We start from the raw sequence: 17,026 nt of genomic DNA on the forward strand, positions 1-17,026 counted from the left end.
CTGATATCCCTTGCTTCACTGGCACCAAGTGCCTCCCCAGGGCTGACTGCCCTGCTTCAGCAGTCCCTCCCTTAGATCTGGAATGCTCGTTTCCATCTTCTGACTCTCACATGGGGAATGTCTCGTACTTGTTCTTCAAGAGCCCCTCTGTGTGGATTTTATGAGTCTGAGAGGGAATGAAGGGCCTCATTCAGGGCTCTCATAGGGAGCATAAGGGTAGCAAATGCCTTTACTCTTCCTTGTGGACCTCAAGTTTTTTCCTTATAACATTCCAATATGGCCTTATTGAAACCCCTGGGGTCCTCACCAGCCAAGGCATCACACCTCCACACCACATGCTAGGGTGAGATCCTCCTCCCTACTCCACGCCAAGACCAAGGGGGTATCAGCTTGCAGTGCATGCATCTGAGCCCTATGAGGACTTTTTTTGGGGAGAAACAGCCTCAGGCTGAGGCTCCAGCAAACCTATGGCTATGTCATCCTTGTCCCCAGACGTGGTGGTGGTCCATTCTACACCATCTCTCCCAGGGACTACAAGAGTGTTCAAGACCTGCTCAGATGTATAGCTGATTCCCTTCAGATACTGACAGAAGGCGTACAAGAGGCCCACACAAACCTTTGGTCATTCTCCATGTGTCTATGCCTGAGTGTGTGGCACTTCCATCAGTGAGGAGCCTGCCAAAGATATGTGCAGACAACAGCAACATAAAAGGTTCCACCCAAGAGTTGTATCTGTACACATATCCAGTGTAGCTGGCTTGCTTGGTTGTTGTGGAGGCTAATGAGAAAAGCAGCTGCAGCTAAGAATGACTCAGAGAAAAGGAACCAAAATGGCTCTTTGTTTGGATGTAAAAGTTATTTGCCTGCCAGCCTACAATTCTGAATTACAAAATTTTAGATGTTATTGGTCCGTTATGATTCTTTCAACTACAGTAAAACTTCGGACTTTATTGATAAACGCTCTCAGTAAAAGAGAGGAGTTTTAAATCTTCAGTTGCAGAAGGGCTGTTAATTAATTACTAGGACATCCTTCCATCTGGCTCTGAATGCTGCTGCCACTGCATCCAGTTGTGAGGAGAAGGGCAACCTGGTTCCATAGTTCTGGCATCTGGGGAGAAGTGCAGACAATCATGGAGGAGCTTCCTTTTGAAGGCCTAGATCATTTTAGCATGAAAACCAATGAGGCTATTAACTTGTTGAAGGATTCATGGGCCATACTGCATTGTTGTGGGGTTTATACACTCCTAAGAGAAAACCAAGAAGACCTCATATTTATTCCAAACAGAGACCATCACCCCATACATTCTCCCACAAGAAAGCCTTGCAGCCCCTTAGAGGAAGGTAGCAGTTTCCAAAAAGAAGACTTTTTTTCCTTGGCTATCACTTCATCCCACTTTGCATCTGCATCCAAACACATTGGTCAGGAGTTGTACTATGATCCATCTATTCAGGGCCGGCTCCAGACCCCAGCGGGCCAAGCGCGCGCTTGGGGCAGCATTTTGCCGGCAGGGCGGCAGGTGGCTCCGGCGGATCTTCCGCAGTCATGCCTGCGGGAGGTCCGTGGGAGCCGCGGGACCAGCGGACCTCCTGCAGGCATGACTGCGGAAGGCCCGCCGGAGACGCCTGCTGCCCTCCCAGAGCACCCTCCGCAGGGCGCGTCTGCAAGAGGTCCCCCGGAGCCGCAGGACCGGCAGCGCGCCCCCTGCGTGCTTGGGGCGGCCAAATTCCTAGAGCCGCCCCTGCATCTATTGTATCTAGACCCTTCCTACACCACCATTTGGGAATTGTCTTCAGTTTTCTTAAGGAATCATGGAATCCAATAACAGTCTGCTGGTTCCTATAGAGAATCTCAGTTGGATACTCCATTCAGTTCCATACTATGCCTCTTCCCATTCCCTTCCCCATCCTTTTTCAGGGATCCCCTCTCACTGTTACATCAAGAAGTGGGCAATAAGAGACGTTCCACTTCAGTACAAGGGCATGGGTTTCTTTTCCAATTTCTTCCTAATACCAAAGAAAAGTGGGGGAGGAAATGGCACCCAGTTCTGAATTTGAGGGGGACCAACATTTTCATCTGCCAATTCAAGTTCAGCATGATGACCCTAGCCTCCATAATTCCACCTCTAGAGACACAGAACTGGTTTGTTGCTTCCACCACAGAATATCTATTTCCATATCTCCTACATCTGGCACACAGGAAGTACATGAGATTCTGGGTGGGACAGAGCCACCTGCCCTTCGGTCTCTCTGCAGTGCCAAGAGGCTTCATCACCAAGGATCTAGCAGTCATTGCACTCCATCTGAGAAGACATGGAGTAATAATTTACCCATATCTGGATGACTGACTCATCTGAGAGAAATAGTCTCAACAGGGGGAAGGTCAATGTATTGCATTCTCCAACTTTTTCTTGCCCTCAGTTTAAGGATTAACAAAGAAAAGTCCTATTTAATACCTACATGTTGTGGCAGAGCTCTGACCTTGCTCCTGTGGGTCCTGCGCTTCTAGGCGGGTTATGCTAGCCTCAGTGGCTCACTGTGACCCTCCACGTAGCCCTTCTCTCTCTAGGGCCACGGTTACAGTCTACTGAGCCCTTTTCATCATAGGCCTGCAAGGAGGTTGGTGAGAGAACTCCCACAGTCTCTGTTCAGCCTCCTGTCCTGACAGGGGCCTGACTTCCCCTTCCAGGAGATGTTCCTGTAGTGGTGGGTTGGGGGGAACCCGGGCCCGCCCTCTACTCCGGGTTCCAGCCCAGGGACCCTAATGGTAGCAGTTGTTGGCAGCCAACCTTTTACTGCCAGAGTTGCTACATTTCCCTGGGCCACTTCCTCACAGCTCTCCTGCTTCTCCCTTCTTCACCCTTACCTTAGGGCTCCTTTAACAATGGTTTTAGGGTGTCTTCAGTAATCAGCCCTTCAGCCGCACTTCCTCTCCTCTGGCTCCCTGACTCCCCTGCCTGACTGGAGTGAGCCCTTTTTATAGTATCAGCAGGGCCTTAATTAGAGTCAGGTGGTCACATTAACTGAATGGCCTCACCTAACTCTTTACAGGTTAATTAGAGTCAGGTGTTCTCATTAGCCTAGAGCAGCCCCTGCTCTGGTCAGTCAGGGAACAGAAAACTGTTAATCCAGTGGCCAGTATATCTGCCTTCTGCAATTCTGCTGTACCCAACTGGCTGGGTCTATCACAATAGATAGAAGTCAAAGGGGCAGTATTAGACTCCATGACAGCAAAAGCTTATCTACTTCAAGAGAGACTGGAGGCCATGTCCAACCTTATCAATCATCTCCAAAAGCAGAGGCAATGTGTGGAAGGTAGGGCATGTGGGGTCACATGCCCCTCCCCGCCACTTCTGCCAGGGTTTATATGCCCTGCCCTGAACCCTGCTGCATGCCACCAGAACCTTTAAATCGTGCCCCCTATGCTAACAACAGTTACGCATCTTCTCCGTTCAAAAGCATCCTCACACTACTGTAAAGGGCTGTAGAAGTCTGCTTGGGCACCTGGCTTCCTGCGTGTTCATCATGCAGTACGCCGAGTTGCACCTATGCTACATGCTGAGCTGCCTGAAGTCAGCATACAACCTAGATGGAGCTACTATAAGGTGGGTGCATAACAGGTTGGAAAACCATTCCCAGAGGGTAGTTATCAGTGGTTCATAATCAATCTGGAAGGCCATATCCAGTGGGGTCCCACAGGGATCAGTTTTGAGTCAGGTTCTGTTCAATATCTTTTAGATAATGGTATAGAGTGTACACTTACAAAGTTTGTGGATGATACCAAACTGGGAGGGGTTGCAAGTGCTTTGGAGGATAGGATTAAAATTAAAAATGATCTGAACAAACTGGAGAAATGGTCTGAAGTAAATAGGATGAAATTCAATAAGAACAAATGCAAAGTACTCCACTTAAGAAGGAACAATCAGTTGCACACATACAAAATCGGAAAAGACTGCCTAGAACAGAGTATTGTGGAAAGAAATCTGAGGGGTCATAGTGGATCACAAACTAAATATGAGTCAACAAAAAAAGCAAACATTATTCTTGGATGTATTAGCAGGAGTGTTTTAAGCAAGACAAGAGAAGTAACTCTTCCGCTCTACTCCGCGCTGATTAGGCCTCAACTGGAGTATTGTGTCCAGTTCTGGGCACCACATTTCAGGAAAAATGTGGACAAATTGTAGAAAGCCCAGAGAAGAGCAACAAAAATTATTAAAACATGATCTACGAGGGAAGATTGAAAAAACTGGGTTTGTTTCGTTGGAGAAGAGAAGACAGAGAGGGGACATGACAGTTTTCAAGTATATAAAAGGTTGTTACAAGGAGGAGGGAGCAAAATTGTTCTCTTTAACCTCTGAGGATAGGACAAGAAGCACAATGGACTTAAATTGCAGCAAGGGCGGTTTAGGTTGGACATTAGGAACAACTTACTAACTGTCAGGATGGTTAAGCACTGGAATAAATTGCCTAGGGAGATTGTGGAATCTCCATCATTAGAGCTTTTTAAGCAGAGGTTAGACAAATACCATTCAGGGATGGTCTATAATACTTAGTCTTGCCATGAGTGCAGGGGACTGAACTAGATGACCTCTCAAGGTCCCTTCCAGTTCTATGATTCTATGCTGCATAGGCACCATGTGGACATGCCTCACAATATTCTCACATCACTAAATTGTTGGAAAAACCCCAACCAGGTGTGCAGGAGAGTATGCTTTTCTCCATACCTCCCAACCAAGGCTTGTGACACAGATGTGTCCTTTCTGGGATGGGGAGTGCCCCTGGACCATCATCAGGCACAAGGTCTATGGACTCAAGAGGAGTCTTGACTACATACAAACATACTGAAGCTCAAAGAAGTTCTCAAAGCTTGTACTACTTTACTACCATTGATTCAAGCATGGACTATTCATTCAACATGTTTGAATTAACAATCCAGGGGGGCATGTCAAGAGGCAGATGAACAATGGAACATCTGGAACTCAGTATCTTTCATGGCGATTCATCTCCCACATCTACAGAATCTCCAGCGGGCCTTTTTCATCCGACCACGCGTGGATAATCAAGGACTCTGTTATCGATCATGTTTTTCAGGAATGGGGTCATCCATCAACAGATATGTTTGTGACAGACAAGAATGGCAAGTGTCCCTGTTTCCGCTCCAGAGGGGGTCTAAGCCAAGGATCTCTATCAGACATATTATTCATTCATTTGTCCTCAAGACTGATGTGTGCATACCAACCAACACTTGTCATTCTGAGGGTACTCAGAAAGATCAGGCAAGAACTGCCAGAGTCTTCATGATAGCTCCCACCTGGATGAGGCAGTTTTGGTACCTAGAATTGATATTGCTAGTGAGTCATCCTGCAAGATCCTTACCCCCTACTACCAGACTTAATATTACACAAAATAGGGTCACTGTACTTTCAAATCCAGCCTCCCTCCACTTCAGTGCTTGGCTTCTGGCTGCATGTCAGGCACAGAGAGATCATGCTCCTCCAACATTCACAACATTTGATCCAAAGTAGGAGAAATTCTACTAGATAAACTTACGCCGGTAAATGGAAAAAATTTGGACTTTGATGTGAAGGACATTAATTACATCCTGTTGAAGCCCAGATCCCCATTATCTTGGACTACTTGCCTTTTTCTAAGGAGTTTGGGGAGTTGTATTAGGTTGCACCAGGCAGCCATTTCTGCACACCACCCTCCCACTGAAAGGTACAGAGTAGTTTCCTACCCTGCTGTGGCCTGTAAGGGCCTTATACAGGTTTTTCCTGTGAAAGGAATTCCTCCCCCCTCCACCCCGACCCCTTAGGACATTAGTGTGTTTCTGGCAGGTTCAATGGGGGCCCCAGTGAATGCCTACTAACCTGCTCTCTATTGCACTAGTTTATTAAAACTCTTTCTTTGGTAGTAGTTACATCAGCTAAAAGAACTGGGTGAAGTACAGATTCTTATGGAGGGACAGCCGTATACTGTATTCCATAAATATGAGGTATCGCTCAGACCACGTCACAACTTCCTCCCCAAGGTAGTTATGGCCTTCCATTTAAACCAGATGACTCATTTACCAACATTTTCTTCTAAATCACGTACTAATCGGGAGAGTCTCGGCTGCACATCTTAGATCACGGGTAGTCAATTATTTTTTGTCAAGGTCCAAATTTCTTGGTCAAGGTATAGTCCAGGTCCAGGCTCCAGAGAAAATAACAACAATAATGATAATAAGTAAATAAAAAGATTTTGGGGTCCATTCAAAAGCATCTGGTTGTCCGGCTTTGCCGTGGTCTGCATATTGACTACCCCTGCCTTAGATATTTGCAGGGCCTTAGCCTTTCATTTGAAAAAGACCAAACCTTTCAGGACTTCCCTAATTGTTGATAACTTTTGCTAAAAGAATGAAGGGCCAACAATCCCACTATCCAAGTGGGATCAAGTTGTATTAAATCTGTTATGATCATAGCTAGTTTTGATCCCCTTAGCTCAGATCAGGGCACATTCCAATAGAGCTCACTCAGCTTCTGCGGCTTCCTTTTAAAGGGTACCCATTTCAGACAGCTGCAAAGCTGCTATGTGAAGTTCAGTCCATACTTCAGTATTCCTTGGTAGAAGCATCAGAGTCTGATTGTTTTAACATCCACCTTCTTACAGCAGTTGACTGCTTGTAAGTCACCAAAAGTGGAACATATATATGGACAAGCACTCAAAGAAAAAAGAAAAGTTACCTTTACAGTAACTGGAGTACTTTCAGGTGTGCTGTCCATATGTATTCCATGCCCTGCCTTCATTCCCCACTATTCCAGTGTCCTATAACACCTGGATTCTGTATTGGTGGAAAAAATGAATGGCAGCTGGGCCCACTCCACCCTTTATGTTCATTGTATGGGAACATGAGGGTATTCAGTCTCAGCAGCTACTTCTGGCCAAAATACTGTACCCTGATCTCTCAAGCACATAGACTCATAGACTTTAAGGTCAGAAGGGACAACACAGGCCACAGAATCTCACCCACCCGCTCCTGTAACAAACCCCTAACCCAGGGGTCGGCAACCTTTCAGAAGTGTTGTGCCGAGTCTTCATTTATTCACTCTAATTTAAGGTTTCGCGTGCCGGTAATACATTTTAATGTTTTTAGAAGGTCTCTTTCTATAAGTCTATAATATATAACTAAATTATTCTTGTATGTAAAGTAAATAAGGTTTTTTAAATGTTTAAGAAGCTTCATTTAAAATTAAATTAAAATGAAGAGGCCCCCAGACTGGTGGCCAGGACCCGGGCAGTGTGAGTGCCACTGAAAATCAGCTCACGTGCCGCCTTCGGCACATGTGACATGGGTTGCCTACCCTTGCCCTAACCTATGTCTGAGTTACTGAAGTCCTCAAACCGTGGTTTAAAGACGGAGTGTGTGGACAGCCCAAGAGGAATCCATGTGGACAGCACATCTCAAAGAACATCAGTTACTGTAAAGGTGGGTCATTTTTCTTTTCCTATCAGAACCGGAAGCCATTTTTATATGAATCAGAATCTGGGCCAGGCAGGACATGCCCTTTCCCTACTTGTCACCACACTGATTCTTCTCCCCTGCATGTTCCCTTGTCCCCCTTCCTCTCCCAGAGACCAAGCCAAGAGCAGCGGAAGTGCCCTAAAAGAGGTGGGGGGCGCCCACAGGCATCCGAACCATGGCCCCGCCCCTTCTCCCCGAGCCTCCGCCCTTGCACTGCCCCTTCTCCCAAGACCCCGCTTCCAAACTGCTTCTGCCCATGAGGTCTTGCTCCCATGCCACCTCTTCCCCCACAACATCCCACCCCCACTCACTCCTCTCCACCCCCTCACTCCTCATAACTCACTTTATGGCTGGTAAAAAGTTGGGGGGGAGGCGGGGCCCCTGGACCAAGCTGATCTCCTCCATGTTGAGCAACAAGAAGCAGAGCAACAGTTCAAGAGGGCATGAATCCTGCTCTCTGATGGGCTCACACACAGCAAGACACAGAGGGCTTCAGAAAACAGCATTTTAGTCACTTTCAATCTACTGCTAGGGATGCATACATGGGAGAATGAACAGATGGGAAAACACACAGCACAGGAAATGCAGGTGGAAGGGAGGAGGGGAACTGAGCTGAATCCCAGAGAAATTAGAGAAGAAAAAATCTTAGGCACTCATCTTGTCCTTTCTCTACACAGAATGAGTGAGAGAGAAATGAATGATTGTTCCCGGCAGAATATTCACAAGGGCTGTGTCCAGTTTTAAATATCCTCAGTGATGAGGCTTCTCAACTTAATAGATCATACTGCAATATGGCCTAAATTTTCTTGTGCTGCATTTTTATATAATTAGTCAGAGATGATGGAGATGGTGTGTGCATGCGTATGCAGAATTCACTGCACTTTGTCAGGGAGCTCATGACAGCTGTCCTTTGAAGCCAAATGATCCAATGTTGCACATTCTGGTGCATGAAGTTGCATCACAATTCTGCCACACAATGTCCTACGAGAGCAACCTCCCACCTTAAGGTGGGATGAAACTGGTCCAGCCCATAAAAAATGTGGTGATATTAATGCAAATAACACTAAAACACTACATTTATTAAGGGCTGCTAAAATAATCTTGCTAACCAGAAACACTACAGAATTCTTAAGTAATCATCTAAAACATTGCAGTATCACTAGGAAGTATATAGGCTCTGGGTCCAGTACTGCAGAATAAGCAACGAAGAGTCCTGTGGCACGTTATAGACTAACAGACGTATTGGAGCATAAGCTTTCGTGAGTGAATACCCACTTCGTCAGACGCATGTGGTGGAAATTTCCAGAGGCAGGTATAAATATGCAGGCAAGAATCAGTCTAGAGATAATGAGGTTAGTTCAATCAGGGAGGATGAGGCCCTCTTCTAGCAATTTAGGTGTGAACACCTAGGGAGGAGAAACTGCTTTTGTAGTTGGCTAGCCAATCACAGTCTTTGTTTAATCCTGAGCTGATGGTGTCAAATTTGCAGATGAATTGAAGTTCAGCAGTTTCTCTTTGGAGTCTGGTCCTGAAGTTTTTTTTGCTGCAGGATGGCTACCTTTAAATCTGCTATTGTGTGTCCAGGGAGGTTGAAGTGCTCTCCTACAGGTTTTTGTATATTGCCATTCCGAATATCTGACTTGTGTCCATTTATCTTTTTACGTAGGGATTGTCCAGTTGGCTAATATCATAATTTACTTGTAGTAGGCACAGTGGGCAAGGGGCATTTTCAACATGGTGCACTTTTCTGACACAATATTTGGCTCTGTCATGTCTATGCTTGTGGGGGTTTAAGGGTTTTGAAAAATATCTAGTACAGTAGAACCTCAGCGTTACGAACACCTTGGGAATGGAGGTTGTTCATAACTCTCTCAATATAAGTCTGATCAAAACGTTATGGTTGTTCTTTCAAAAGTTTGCAAATGAACATTGACTTAATACAGCTTCAAAACTTTACTATGCAGAAGAAAACTGCTGCTTTCCCTTTATTTTTGTAGTAGTTTGTTTAACATAGCACTGTATTGTATTTGCTTTTTTTTTTTTCCTCTGCTGCTGCCCTGATTGCATACTTCTAGTTCCAAATGAGGTGTGTGGTTGACTAGTCAGTTCATAACTCGGGGGTTCTACTGTAACTGCACTGAAAGACCATGCTGCTTCTGAGGAATATTATAGGGTCTCACTCTGGGGACAGAAATTTCTATCAAATCCATTTAACAAAAATGAGTATTTATTGTTGGTGAAACATGACTGACTGGTAGCGCTGAAGGCCAGGTCTACCTACCCACAGCACAGATACAGCTTGGAGGGCACCAGGGCAAGCTTCACCCACCCTCTCATCAATGTCTTTATCTATCGAATCTAGCCATCACAGCTATTTCTTAGACCCTCATCACCTTGGTATATAAGCATCTTCCTCAACCTGGGGCTGAGTGAAGTAGCAGAGTGAAGTAGGCCGTGTCTCCATATACTCCCTACTGGGATTGCCAACAATGGTTCAAGTTGGTGGCAATATACTGATCAATTTGAGTACCTTATAATATTTAATATGTCCATAGGAACAGCTTACCCCCTAAACTTACTCCCTTCCTGCACTGCAACCCCCTGCCCTGAGCCCCCTCCTGCACCCCAACCCCTTGTCCTGAGCCACTTCCTGCACCCCCCCCCCCCACACACACCCCACCCTCCTGCCCCAGCCCTACATTCATGGCCCTGCATGCAATTTACCCAACCAGATGTGGCCTTCGGGCCAAAAAGTTTGCCCAACCCTGCTTTACATGTAAATTGAGTGTTCTCTCATTCACAATTGGTGAACCAGTCTGAACCAAATGCAAATGAAGGCTTCTAAGAACTTCAGAAACTAACAGGATGAGAACAGCAGGGAGTGGTGGTGATGGGGAGGGGGAGTAGGGAAAGCACCTTATCTTGAGATACTCTTCAAAGGTTTGCTCTATTTGGGGGGCAAAGAAGTCATCCCTGGGGCCTTTCACTTGGGATGTAAATGGATAGCAAGTTTGCTTTACAAAAAAGGAGTCTCAAGCAAGCTTGATTGGAAATGTTGTGGAGAACCTTAGGTAAGAAATGTCTTTAGACTGATTAACCTGTTAGTTTAGTCTCTAATTTTGTTTTTTATGTAACCACTTGTTTCCATCATTTTTACTATCACTCAAATTTCTGTTCTTTGATAATAAACTTGTTCTTGTTTTGGAAATAGTTCTGAGGCATTTCCAACCTGGTCTTCATTGGTGCAGTTTAGATCTTTTAATTTTCATTCATTTAAACCTTCACAAAACATACAAGACAAGGGGAAAGTGAGTGGGATAACATATCCTTTCCATCAGCATGGACAGGCATATCAATAGCTTATTGCAGCTTTCTTCATTTTAGGCTTAAATGTTGGTTAATTGTACGTTTTAGTCCAGTTTCTGATGTGCATTTCATTTTGTTTAGAAAAGTTATTAGTGTGTGAAACTTTATTTCTGCATAACTCTTATTGTTTATATTCCAACAGCACCTAGAGGCTCCTGCTGAGATTGGGGCGAAACCCCATCATGGGCTAGAAAGGGTTAAAAGCCAGTTAGTCACATCTATTGCACCTATGCCATAATTAATTATGGCTTCACAGCCAGTGGGAGCAGGAGGAAGAAGGGTCAGGTGATAACTTAATGGACACTTGGGCCTCATAAAAGAGAGAGAGCTCAATCTGGGGATGAACCACAGCGAGCAGAGAGATTTCTATGAGAGGGCAGAACCAGAGTCCACAAGAAAAGACACCCCTCAGGAAGACTCCATCTCAATAGCAGAGATGGGCAGAAGACTCCAGGGTAACTGAGAAAGGGGGGAAATGAACACAAGAGTCCAGAGGAAGGGTTGATTTGTTGAGAGGCTTTGGACATAACAATGAACTATTGTTATGATGAAAGGTTTCTGCAATAGATGTTTCTCACTGGGCGGGTTGAATCGTGCACAAAGGCAGACGTGCAAACCCCTGCAATGCAAAGCTCTGACAATAAGGGGTGATGTGACAACCACTTACAGGGCCTATTGTGCTATGCACAGTACATACCCATAGTGAGAAACTGCCCCTGTTCCAAATTGCTTACAATCTAGAAACCAGACAAAGAATAGGAGGGGAAACAGATGTACAGAAACTTGCCCAAAGTCACACAGCAAGTCAGTGGCCATGCTGGGAATAGAACTTAGGTCTCCTCTCAATCGAGTACCTATCCGTTATACCTTTAGGGCTTCTGATTTTCAGTTTTAACTGATGAAACATCCCAGATTAAAAAAAAAAGAGAGAGAAAAAAACTGATGTTTATGTAAATGTTGCTTATATCTAAGGGCTTGGCTTATCTACATGGAGCAGCAATGTTGACTACAGGGGTGTGATTTCTAAAGGGCACTGATGTGTTGCACATGAATTGGTCCACACAGACCCTGCTGGCTTGCACTACAAGTTCCCTAATGCTCTTTAACATAGTGCTGTTTGAAACAGTACTATGTTAAAGCACACTAGGGAAAATTACAAAGGAATTACTCATTACATTATATACTACTATGCAGTGTTGTATATATTATATACTACCACAATGAGTAATCTCATTGTAATTTTCCCTGCTGTAGCGAGTAATATATAATATACATTACAGTATATACAAAGAGAGAGCCCCCCCCCAAAAAAACCAATTTGACATTTGTATAAACTCAAAAGTTGCTAAAAGTATGAAATAAATAAACCTTGAAAAACAGAAGCCCAATTATATCACACTGCCTCCAAATAATACATGATTATTATAATCTATACACTATATCCAGTAGTGGAAAATACTTTGACTACAACCCAAGCAGGGCTGGGCCTAGTTAATAACTGAATGAGGAGTCCAACACATCTCCATAGAAACATAGGATGCTGCAGGAAATTGTACTGCATAATCCAGCACGTGGCACTTTTCCTTCTGCATCAGTACAGAAGCTATGCCCCAGCCTGGAGATAAGAAACCCTGTGATTCTGGCAGTGTCATTTTTCAAAACCAAGCTCTTGACCCCTTGTGGTCATTAAAGATACACAGTGCTTTTCACAAGAGTTAGGAACATTGTTAATTCTGTTATCCTGGCCACATTCTAACTGGAATTCCAACTTGCCCTCTGCCTGATGTTTAGTTGGAGAAGTTATTCTTCAGTTTCTTTTCTAAAAATCTATTGTAAAGTGTTGCTAGCATAAAGGGGTTGCCACACTCCACACCAGGAGATAGATACCTTTTAGCAGGCATACCTCTGGGGTGTGCCTGACTAACATTGTCATTCATTTTAGCATCATTTCCCTCCATCCTGCAATAGGCAGGTGTAATTGCTTTGTATTCCTGTAGATTATTGACATCAAAAATACAGACTCATGATACAGATTATAGAAAACTTGGACCATGCTCAGAGAATAACTCACATCACGTCAAAGGTCCCCCTCTTTTTGTTTTGCTAAGTCTGCTTTAAAAGTTGTCATCTTTCTTCAGGTTCTTTTTCACTTATTCTCATGTCTTGCGATAAAATTTCTCATTGCTGGGCAGAGGAATGAACTCCCTCTCCCTCCTTACATCATTCTCATTTCCCGTTATTCTTACTTTATCCTTATTTTACAAAGACTCACGTATTCCAAACATACCTCAGAAAACCTGTATGAACAGCTCTGGCCCTCTGGAACAAGTATCTACCATTTAGGGAATGAAAACAAGAAATTACGACAGGTATAGCAGCAGCCACAAATAACATTATGGTGCAATTTTATTAGACCAAAGATCTTTCATAAGATTACTTTCTTGAATATTTCCACCTTTTCTTCCTCTTACGTGACCCCTCTCTGTCTCGTTCTTCCTTTGGCTATAGCTTTTTAATGCCCATTTTCTTCATAGCCTTTCATCCTGCAACCTTAAGTGGGGAGGGATAGCTCAGTGGTTTGAGCATTGGCCTGCTAAACCCAGGGTTGTGAGTTCAATCCTTGAGAGGGCTACTTAAGGATCTGGGGCAAAAATGGGTCCTGCTAGTGAAGGCAGGGGGCTGGACTTGATGACCTTTCAAGGTCCCTTCCAGTTCTAGGAGATTGGTATAATCTTATTCATTTACAAAATTCAAGCCTACAGTTATATGATTTAAATAGTTAACTTATCACAAAAGAGCAAATGATGACACAAGAATATTGGCTATATTCATTACTGCATGTTTCCATCTGGGGAGTTGGATGCCTAACTCCCTTACACCTTGTCTACAGTAGAAGATTGTATCACTGTAACTATACTAGTATAGTTAAACTGGTAAACCCCAGCTTCTAGTGTGGATGCAGTTTTATCAGCATAAACCTGCTTTATATCAGTATAACTATTCCTGCATAAGAAGGGAATAATTTAGGGTATGTCTACACTACGGGATTATTCCAATTTTACATAAACCGGTTTTGTAAAACATTGTATAAAGTCGAGTGCACGCAGCCACACTAAGCACATTAATTCGGCAGTGTGCGTCCATGGTCCGAGGCTAGCATCGATTTCTGGAGCGTTGCACGTGGGTAGCTATTCCATAGCTATCCCATAGTTCCCGCAATCCCCCCCCCCCTTGGAATTCTGGGTTGAGATCCCAGTGCCTGATGGGGCAAAAATCATTGTCGCGGGTGGTTCTGGGTAAATGTCATCAGTCATTCCTTCCTCCGGGAAAGCAATGGCAGACAATCATTTCGCACCCTTTTTCCCTGGATTGCCCCGGCAGACGCCATAGCATGGCAACCATGGAACCTGTTTTGCCTTTTGTCACTGTCACCATATGTGTACTGGATGCCGCTGACAGAGGCGATACAGCAGCGCTACACAGCAGCATTCATTTGCTTTTGCATGATAGCAGAGATGGTTATCAGTTGTTCTGTACCATCTGCTGCCATTGTAAATTGGCAATGAGATGATGGTTACCAGTCCTTCTGTACTGTACTATCTGCTGCTGTCATGGGTGCCCCTGGCTGAGGTTGGCCAGGGGCACAAAGACAAAAATGGGAATGACTCCTCAAGTCAATCCTTCCTTTATGGTATCTAAAAATAGAATCATCCTGCCTAGAATATGGGGATGGTGTACTAGAGAACCAGTGTATCAGAGAACCAGAGAGCACAGCTGCTCCATGTCAGACCCCACAGAAATGATGTGCTGCATGCCATTCACGGGGGGTGCCCCTGCAACAACCCCACCCGTTGCTTCCCTCCTTCCCCAACCTTCCTGGGCTACCGTGGCAGTGTCCCCCCGATTTGTGTCATGAAGTAATAAAGAATGCAGGAATAAGAAACAGTGACTTGTTAGTGAAATAAAATGAGGGGAAGGCAGCCTCCAGCTGCTATGATAGTCCAGGCAGGACATTAAGCGGTGTGGGGGAGAGGAGCCCAGCATCCCGCTGCTATGATACTCCAGGCAGTACAGAAGCTTTTCTTTACACATGAAAGGGAGGGGGCTGATGAAGCTCAGCCCCCTATTGCTACAATGAAGATGGTTACCAGCCGTTCTGTACCATCTACTGGGAATGACCAGGAGTTTTTTACCCAGGCGCCCCCGGCCGACCTCACCTTAGGCCAGCCAGGAGCACTCACGGGCTGATGACGAGAACGGATACCAGTCCTACTGTACTGTACCGTCTGCCACCGGGGAGAGGATGCTGCTGTTTAGCTCTCCAGCACCCCGTCTACCAGCAGCATGCAGTAGACATAGGGTGACATTGAAAAAAGGCGAGAAACAATTTTTTTCCCTTTTCTTTCGGGGGGGGAGGGGTGAAGGGTGTAAATTGACGACATACACCCTGAAACACCCGAGAAAATGTTTTTGACCCTTCAGGCACTTGGAGCCCAGCCAAGAATGCAAATACTTTTCGGAGACTGCAGGGACTGTGGGATAGCTGGAGTCCTCAGTACCCCCTCCCTCCCTCCCTCCATGAGCGTCCATTTGATTCTTTGGCTTTCTGTTACACTTGTCATGCAGCACTGTGCTGAGTCCCTGCTGTGGCCTCTGGAGATTTTTTCAAGTGCTTTGTCATTTCATCTTCTGTAACGGAGCTGTGATAGAACAGATTTGCCTCCCCATACAGCGATCAGATCCAGTATCTCCCGTACGGTCCATGCTGGAGCTCTTTTTGGATTTGGGACTGCATTGCCACCCGTGCTGATCAGAGCTCCACGCTGGGCAAACAGGAAATGAAATTCAAAAGTTCGTGGGGCTTTTCCTGTCTACCTGGCCAGTGCATCCGAGTTCAGATTGCTGTCCAGAGCAGTCACAATGGTGCACTGTGGGATACCGCCCGGAGGCCAATACCGTCGATTTGCGGCCACACTAACCCTAATCCGATATGGTAATACCGATTTCAGCGCTACTCCTCTCGTCGGGGAGGAGTACAGAAACCGGTTTAAAGAGCCCTTTATATCGATATAAAGGGCCTCGTTGTGTGGACGGGTGCAGTGTTAAATCGGTTTAACGCTGCTAAAATCGGTTTAAACGCGTAGTGTAGACCAGGCCTCACAGTATAAGGCACTTTTATACTGGTATAACTACATCCACACTAGGGGTTATACCAGTAAAAAAGTCACAACCCTATCCAATATAGTTATAAATCTTTCAAGTGTTGCAAAAAGATTGTGTGTAATTGTTTTTATGCTTGCATTAGAACAGGGAGAGCTATGGGAGAGGGTGAGGTGATTTGTATAGGCCTGACCCATATCATGAAATAAAATTAACAGCTTTTATTTGGGGGGAGGGGTTGAGGGAAGATGGTGAGTCTACATGAATACAGAAGCAGGGGTGAGGGCAGGGTCTGCATACCTGGGTTCTCTTCTTGGCTTTGCACCTGACTCACTATGCCATCATAAGTAAGTCTCTCTTTCCCTCTCAGTGCATCAGCTTCCTTACCTGTAAAATGGTGAGAAAACCTTCTTCCCAGGTTAACTGAATGTCTGAGATTAGATGAGTGATGCAACTTTATGTGGTGATAACGACTGCCGGGCTGTCCTCTGCCAGTCACTTGCTGCCCAAGGCTGTTACATGCCCCCAGAGTGGTCCAAGGGCACAAATGTCTCTATTTGCCAAGGGCATGGTGGCCTCAGGTTGCAATGTCTTCCCCTCAATTGGCCACGCTGGAATCAGTGTAGAAGATCTCTGCCCACGGGGTGCACAGGGGCCTCAAGGTACCAGGTCTTCCCCCAGGGACGCATGCTGCAGCATCCACCCACAGCCCTCTACTGGCACGTGGGGGTGGGGGCGCTCGGGGCACAGCGTTTCTCCCCAGTGGGCATGCTGTCAGCCAGCACACCAGCCTCCTCCCGGGGCGAGCAGCCTTGGGGCGCCACATTCCCCGCCAGGGCGATGAGGGGGCCCAGGGAGGAGGCGTGCACCCTCCCACTGGCGTACAGCAGCCTAGGAGCACAGCGGGCAAGAGCCATTGCACCAAGCACCGGGCAACCAGAGCGCCAGGGGCCTGAGGGCGCCGCGCCCCCGCCCCGAGGCCCGGCGCTGCGCTGCGCT

The 17,026-nt window shown here is 45.7% G+C and overlaps 1 long non-coding RNA gene across 1 annotated transcript; it reads right to left on the reverse strand.

The window, feature by feature from the left end:
- Window positions 1-995: 995 nt before the first annotated feature.
- LOC120368862 lies at window positions 996-16,919 on the reverse strand. The gene is made up of 3 exons (XR_005582816.1): window positions 16,415-16,919; window positions 13,155-13,199; window positions 996-1,244 (listed from the first exon to the last, which is right to left on the reverse strand). It is a non-coding gene; the product is annotated as an uncharacterized LOC120368862 (long non-coding RNA).
- Between the last annotated feature and the right edge of the window lie 107 nt (window positions 16,920-17,026).

This window comes from Mauremys reevesii, linkage group 7 (assembly GCF_016161935.1).
Source record: "Mauremys reevesii isolate NIE-2019 linkage group 7, ASM1616193v1, whole genome shotgun sequence".
NCBI classification, from domain to species: Eukaryota; Metazoa; Chordata; order Testudines; family Geoemydidae; genus Mauremys; species Mauremys reevesii.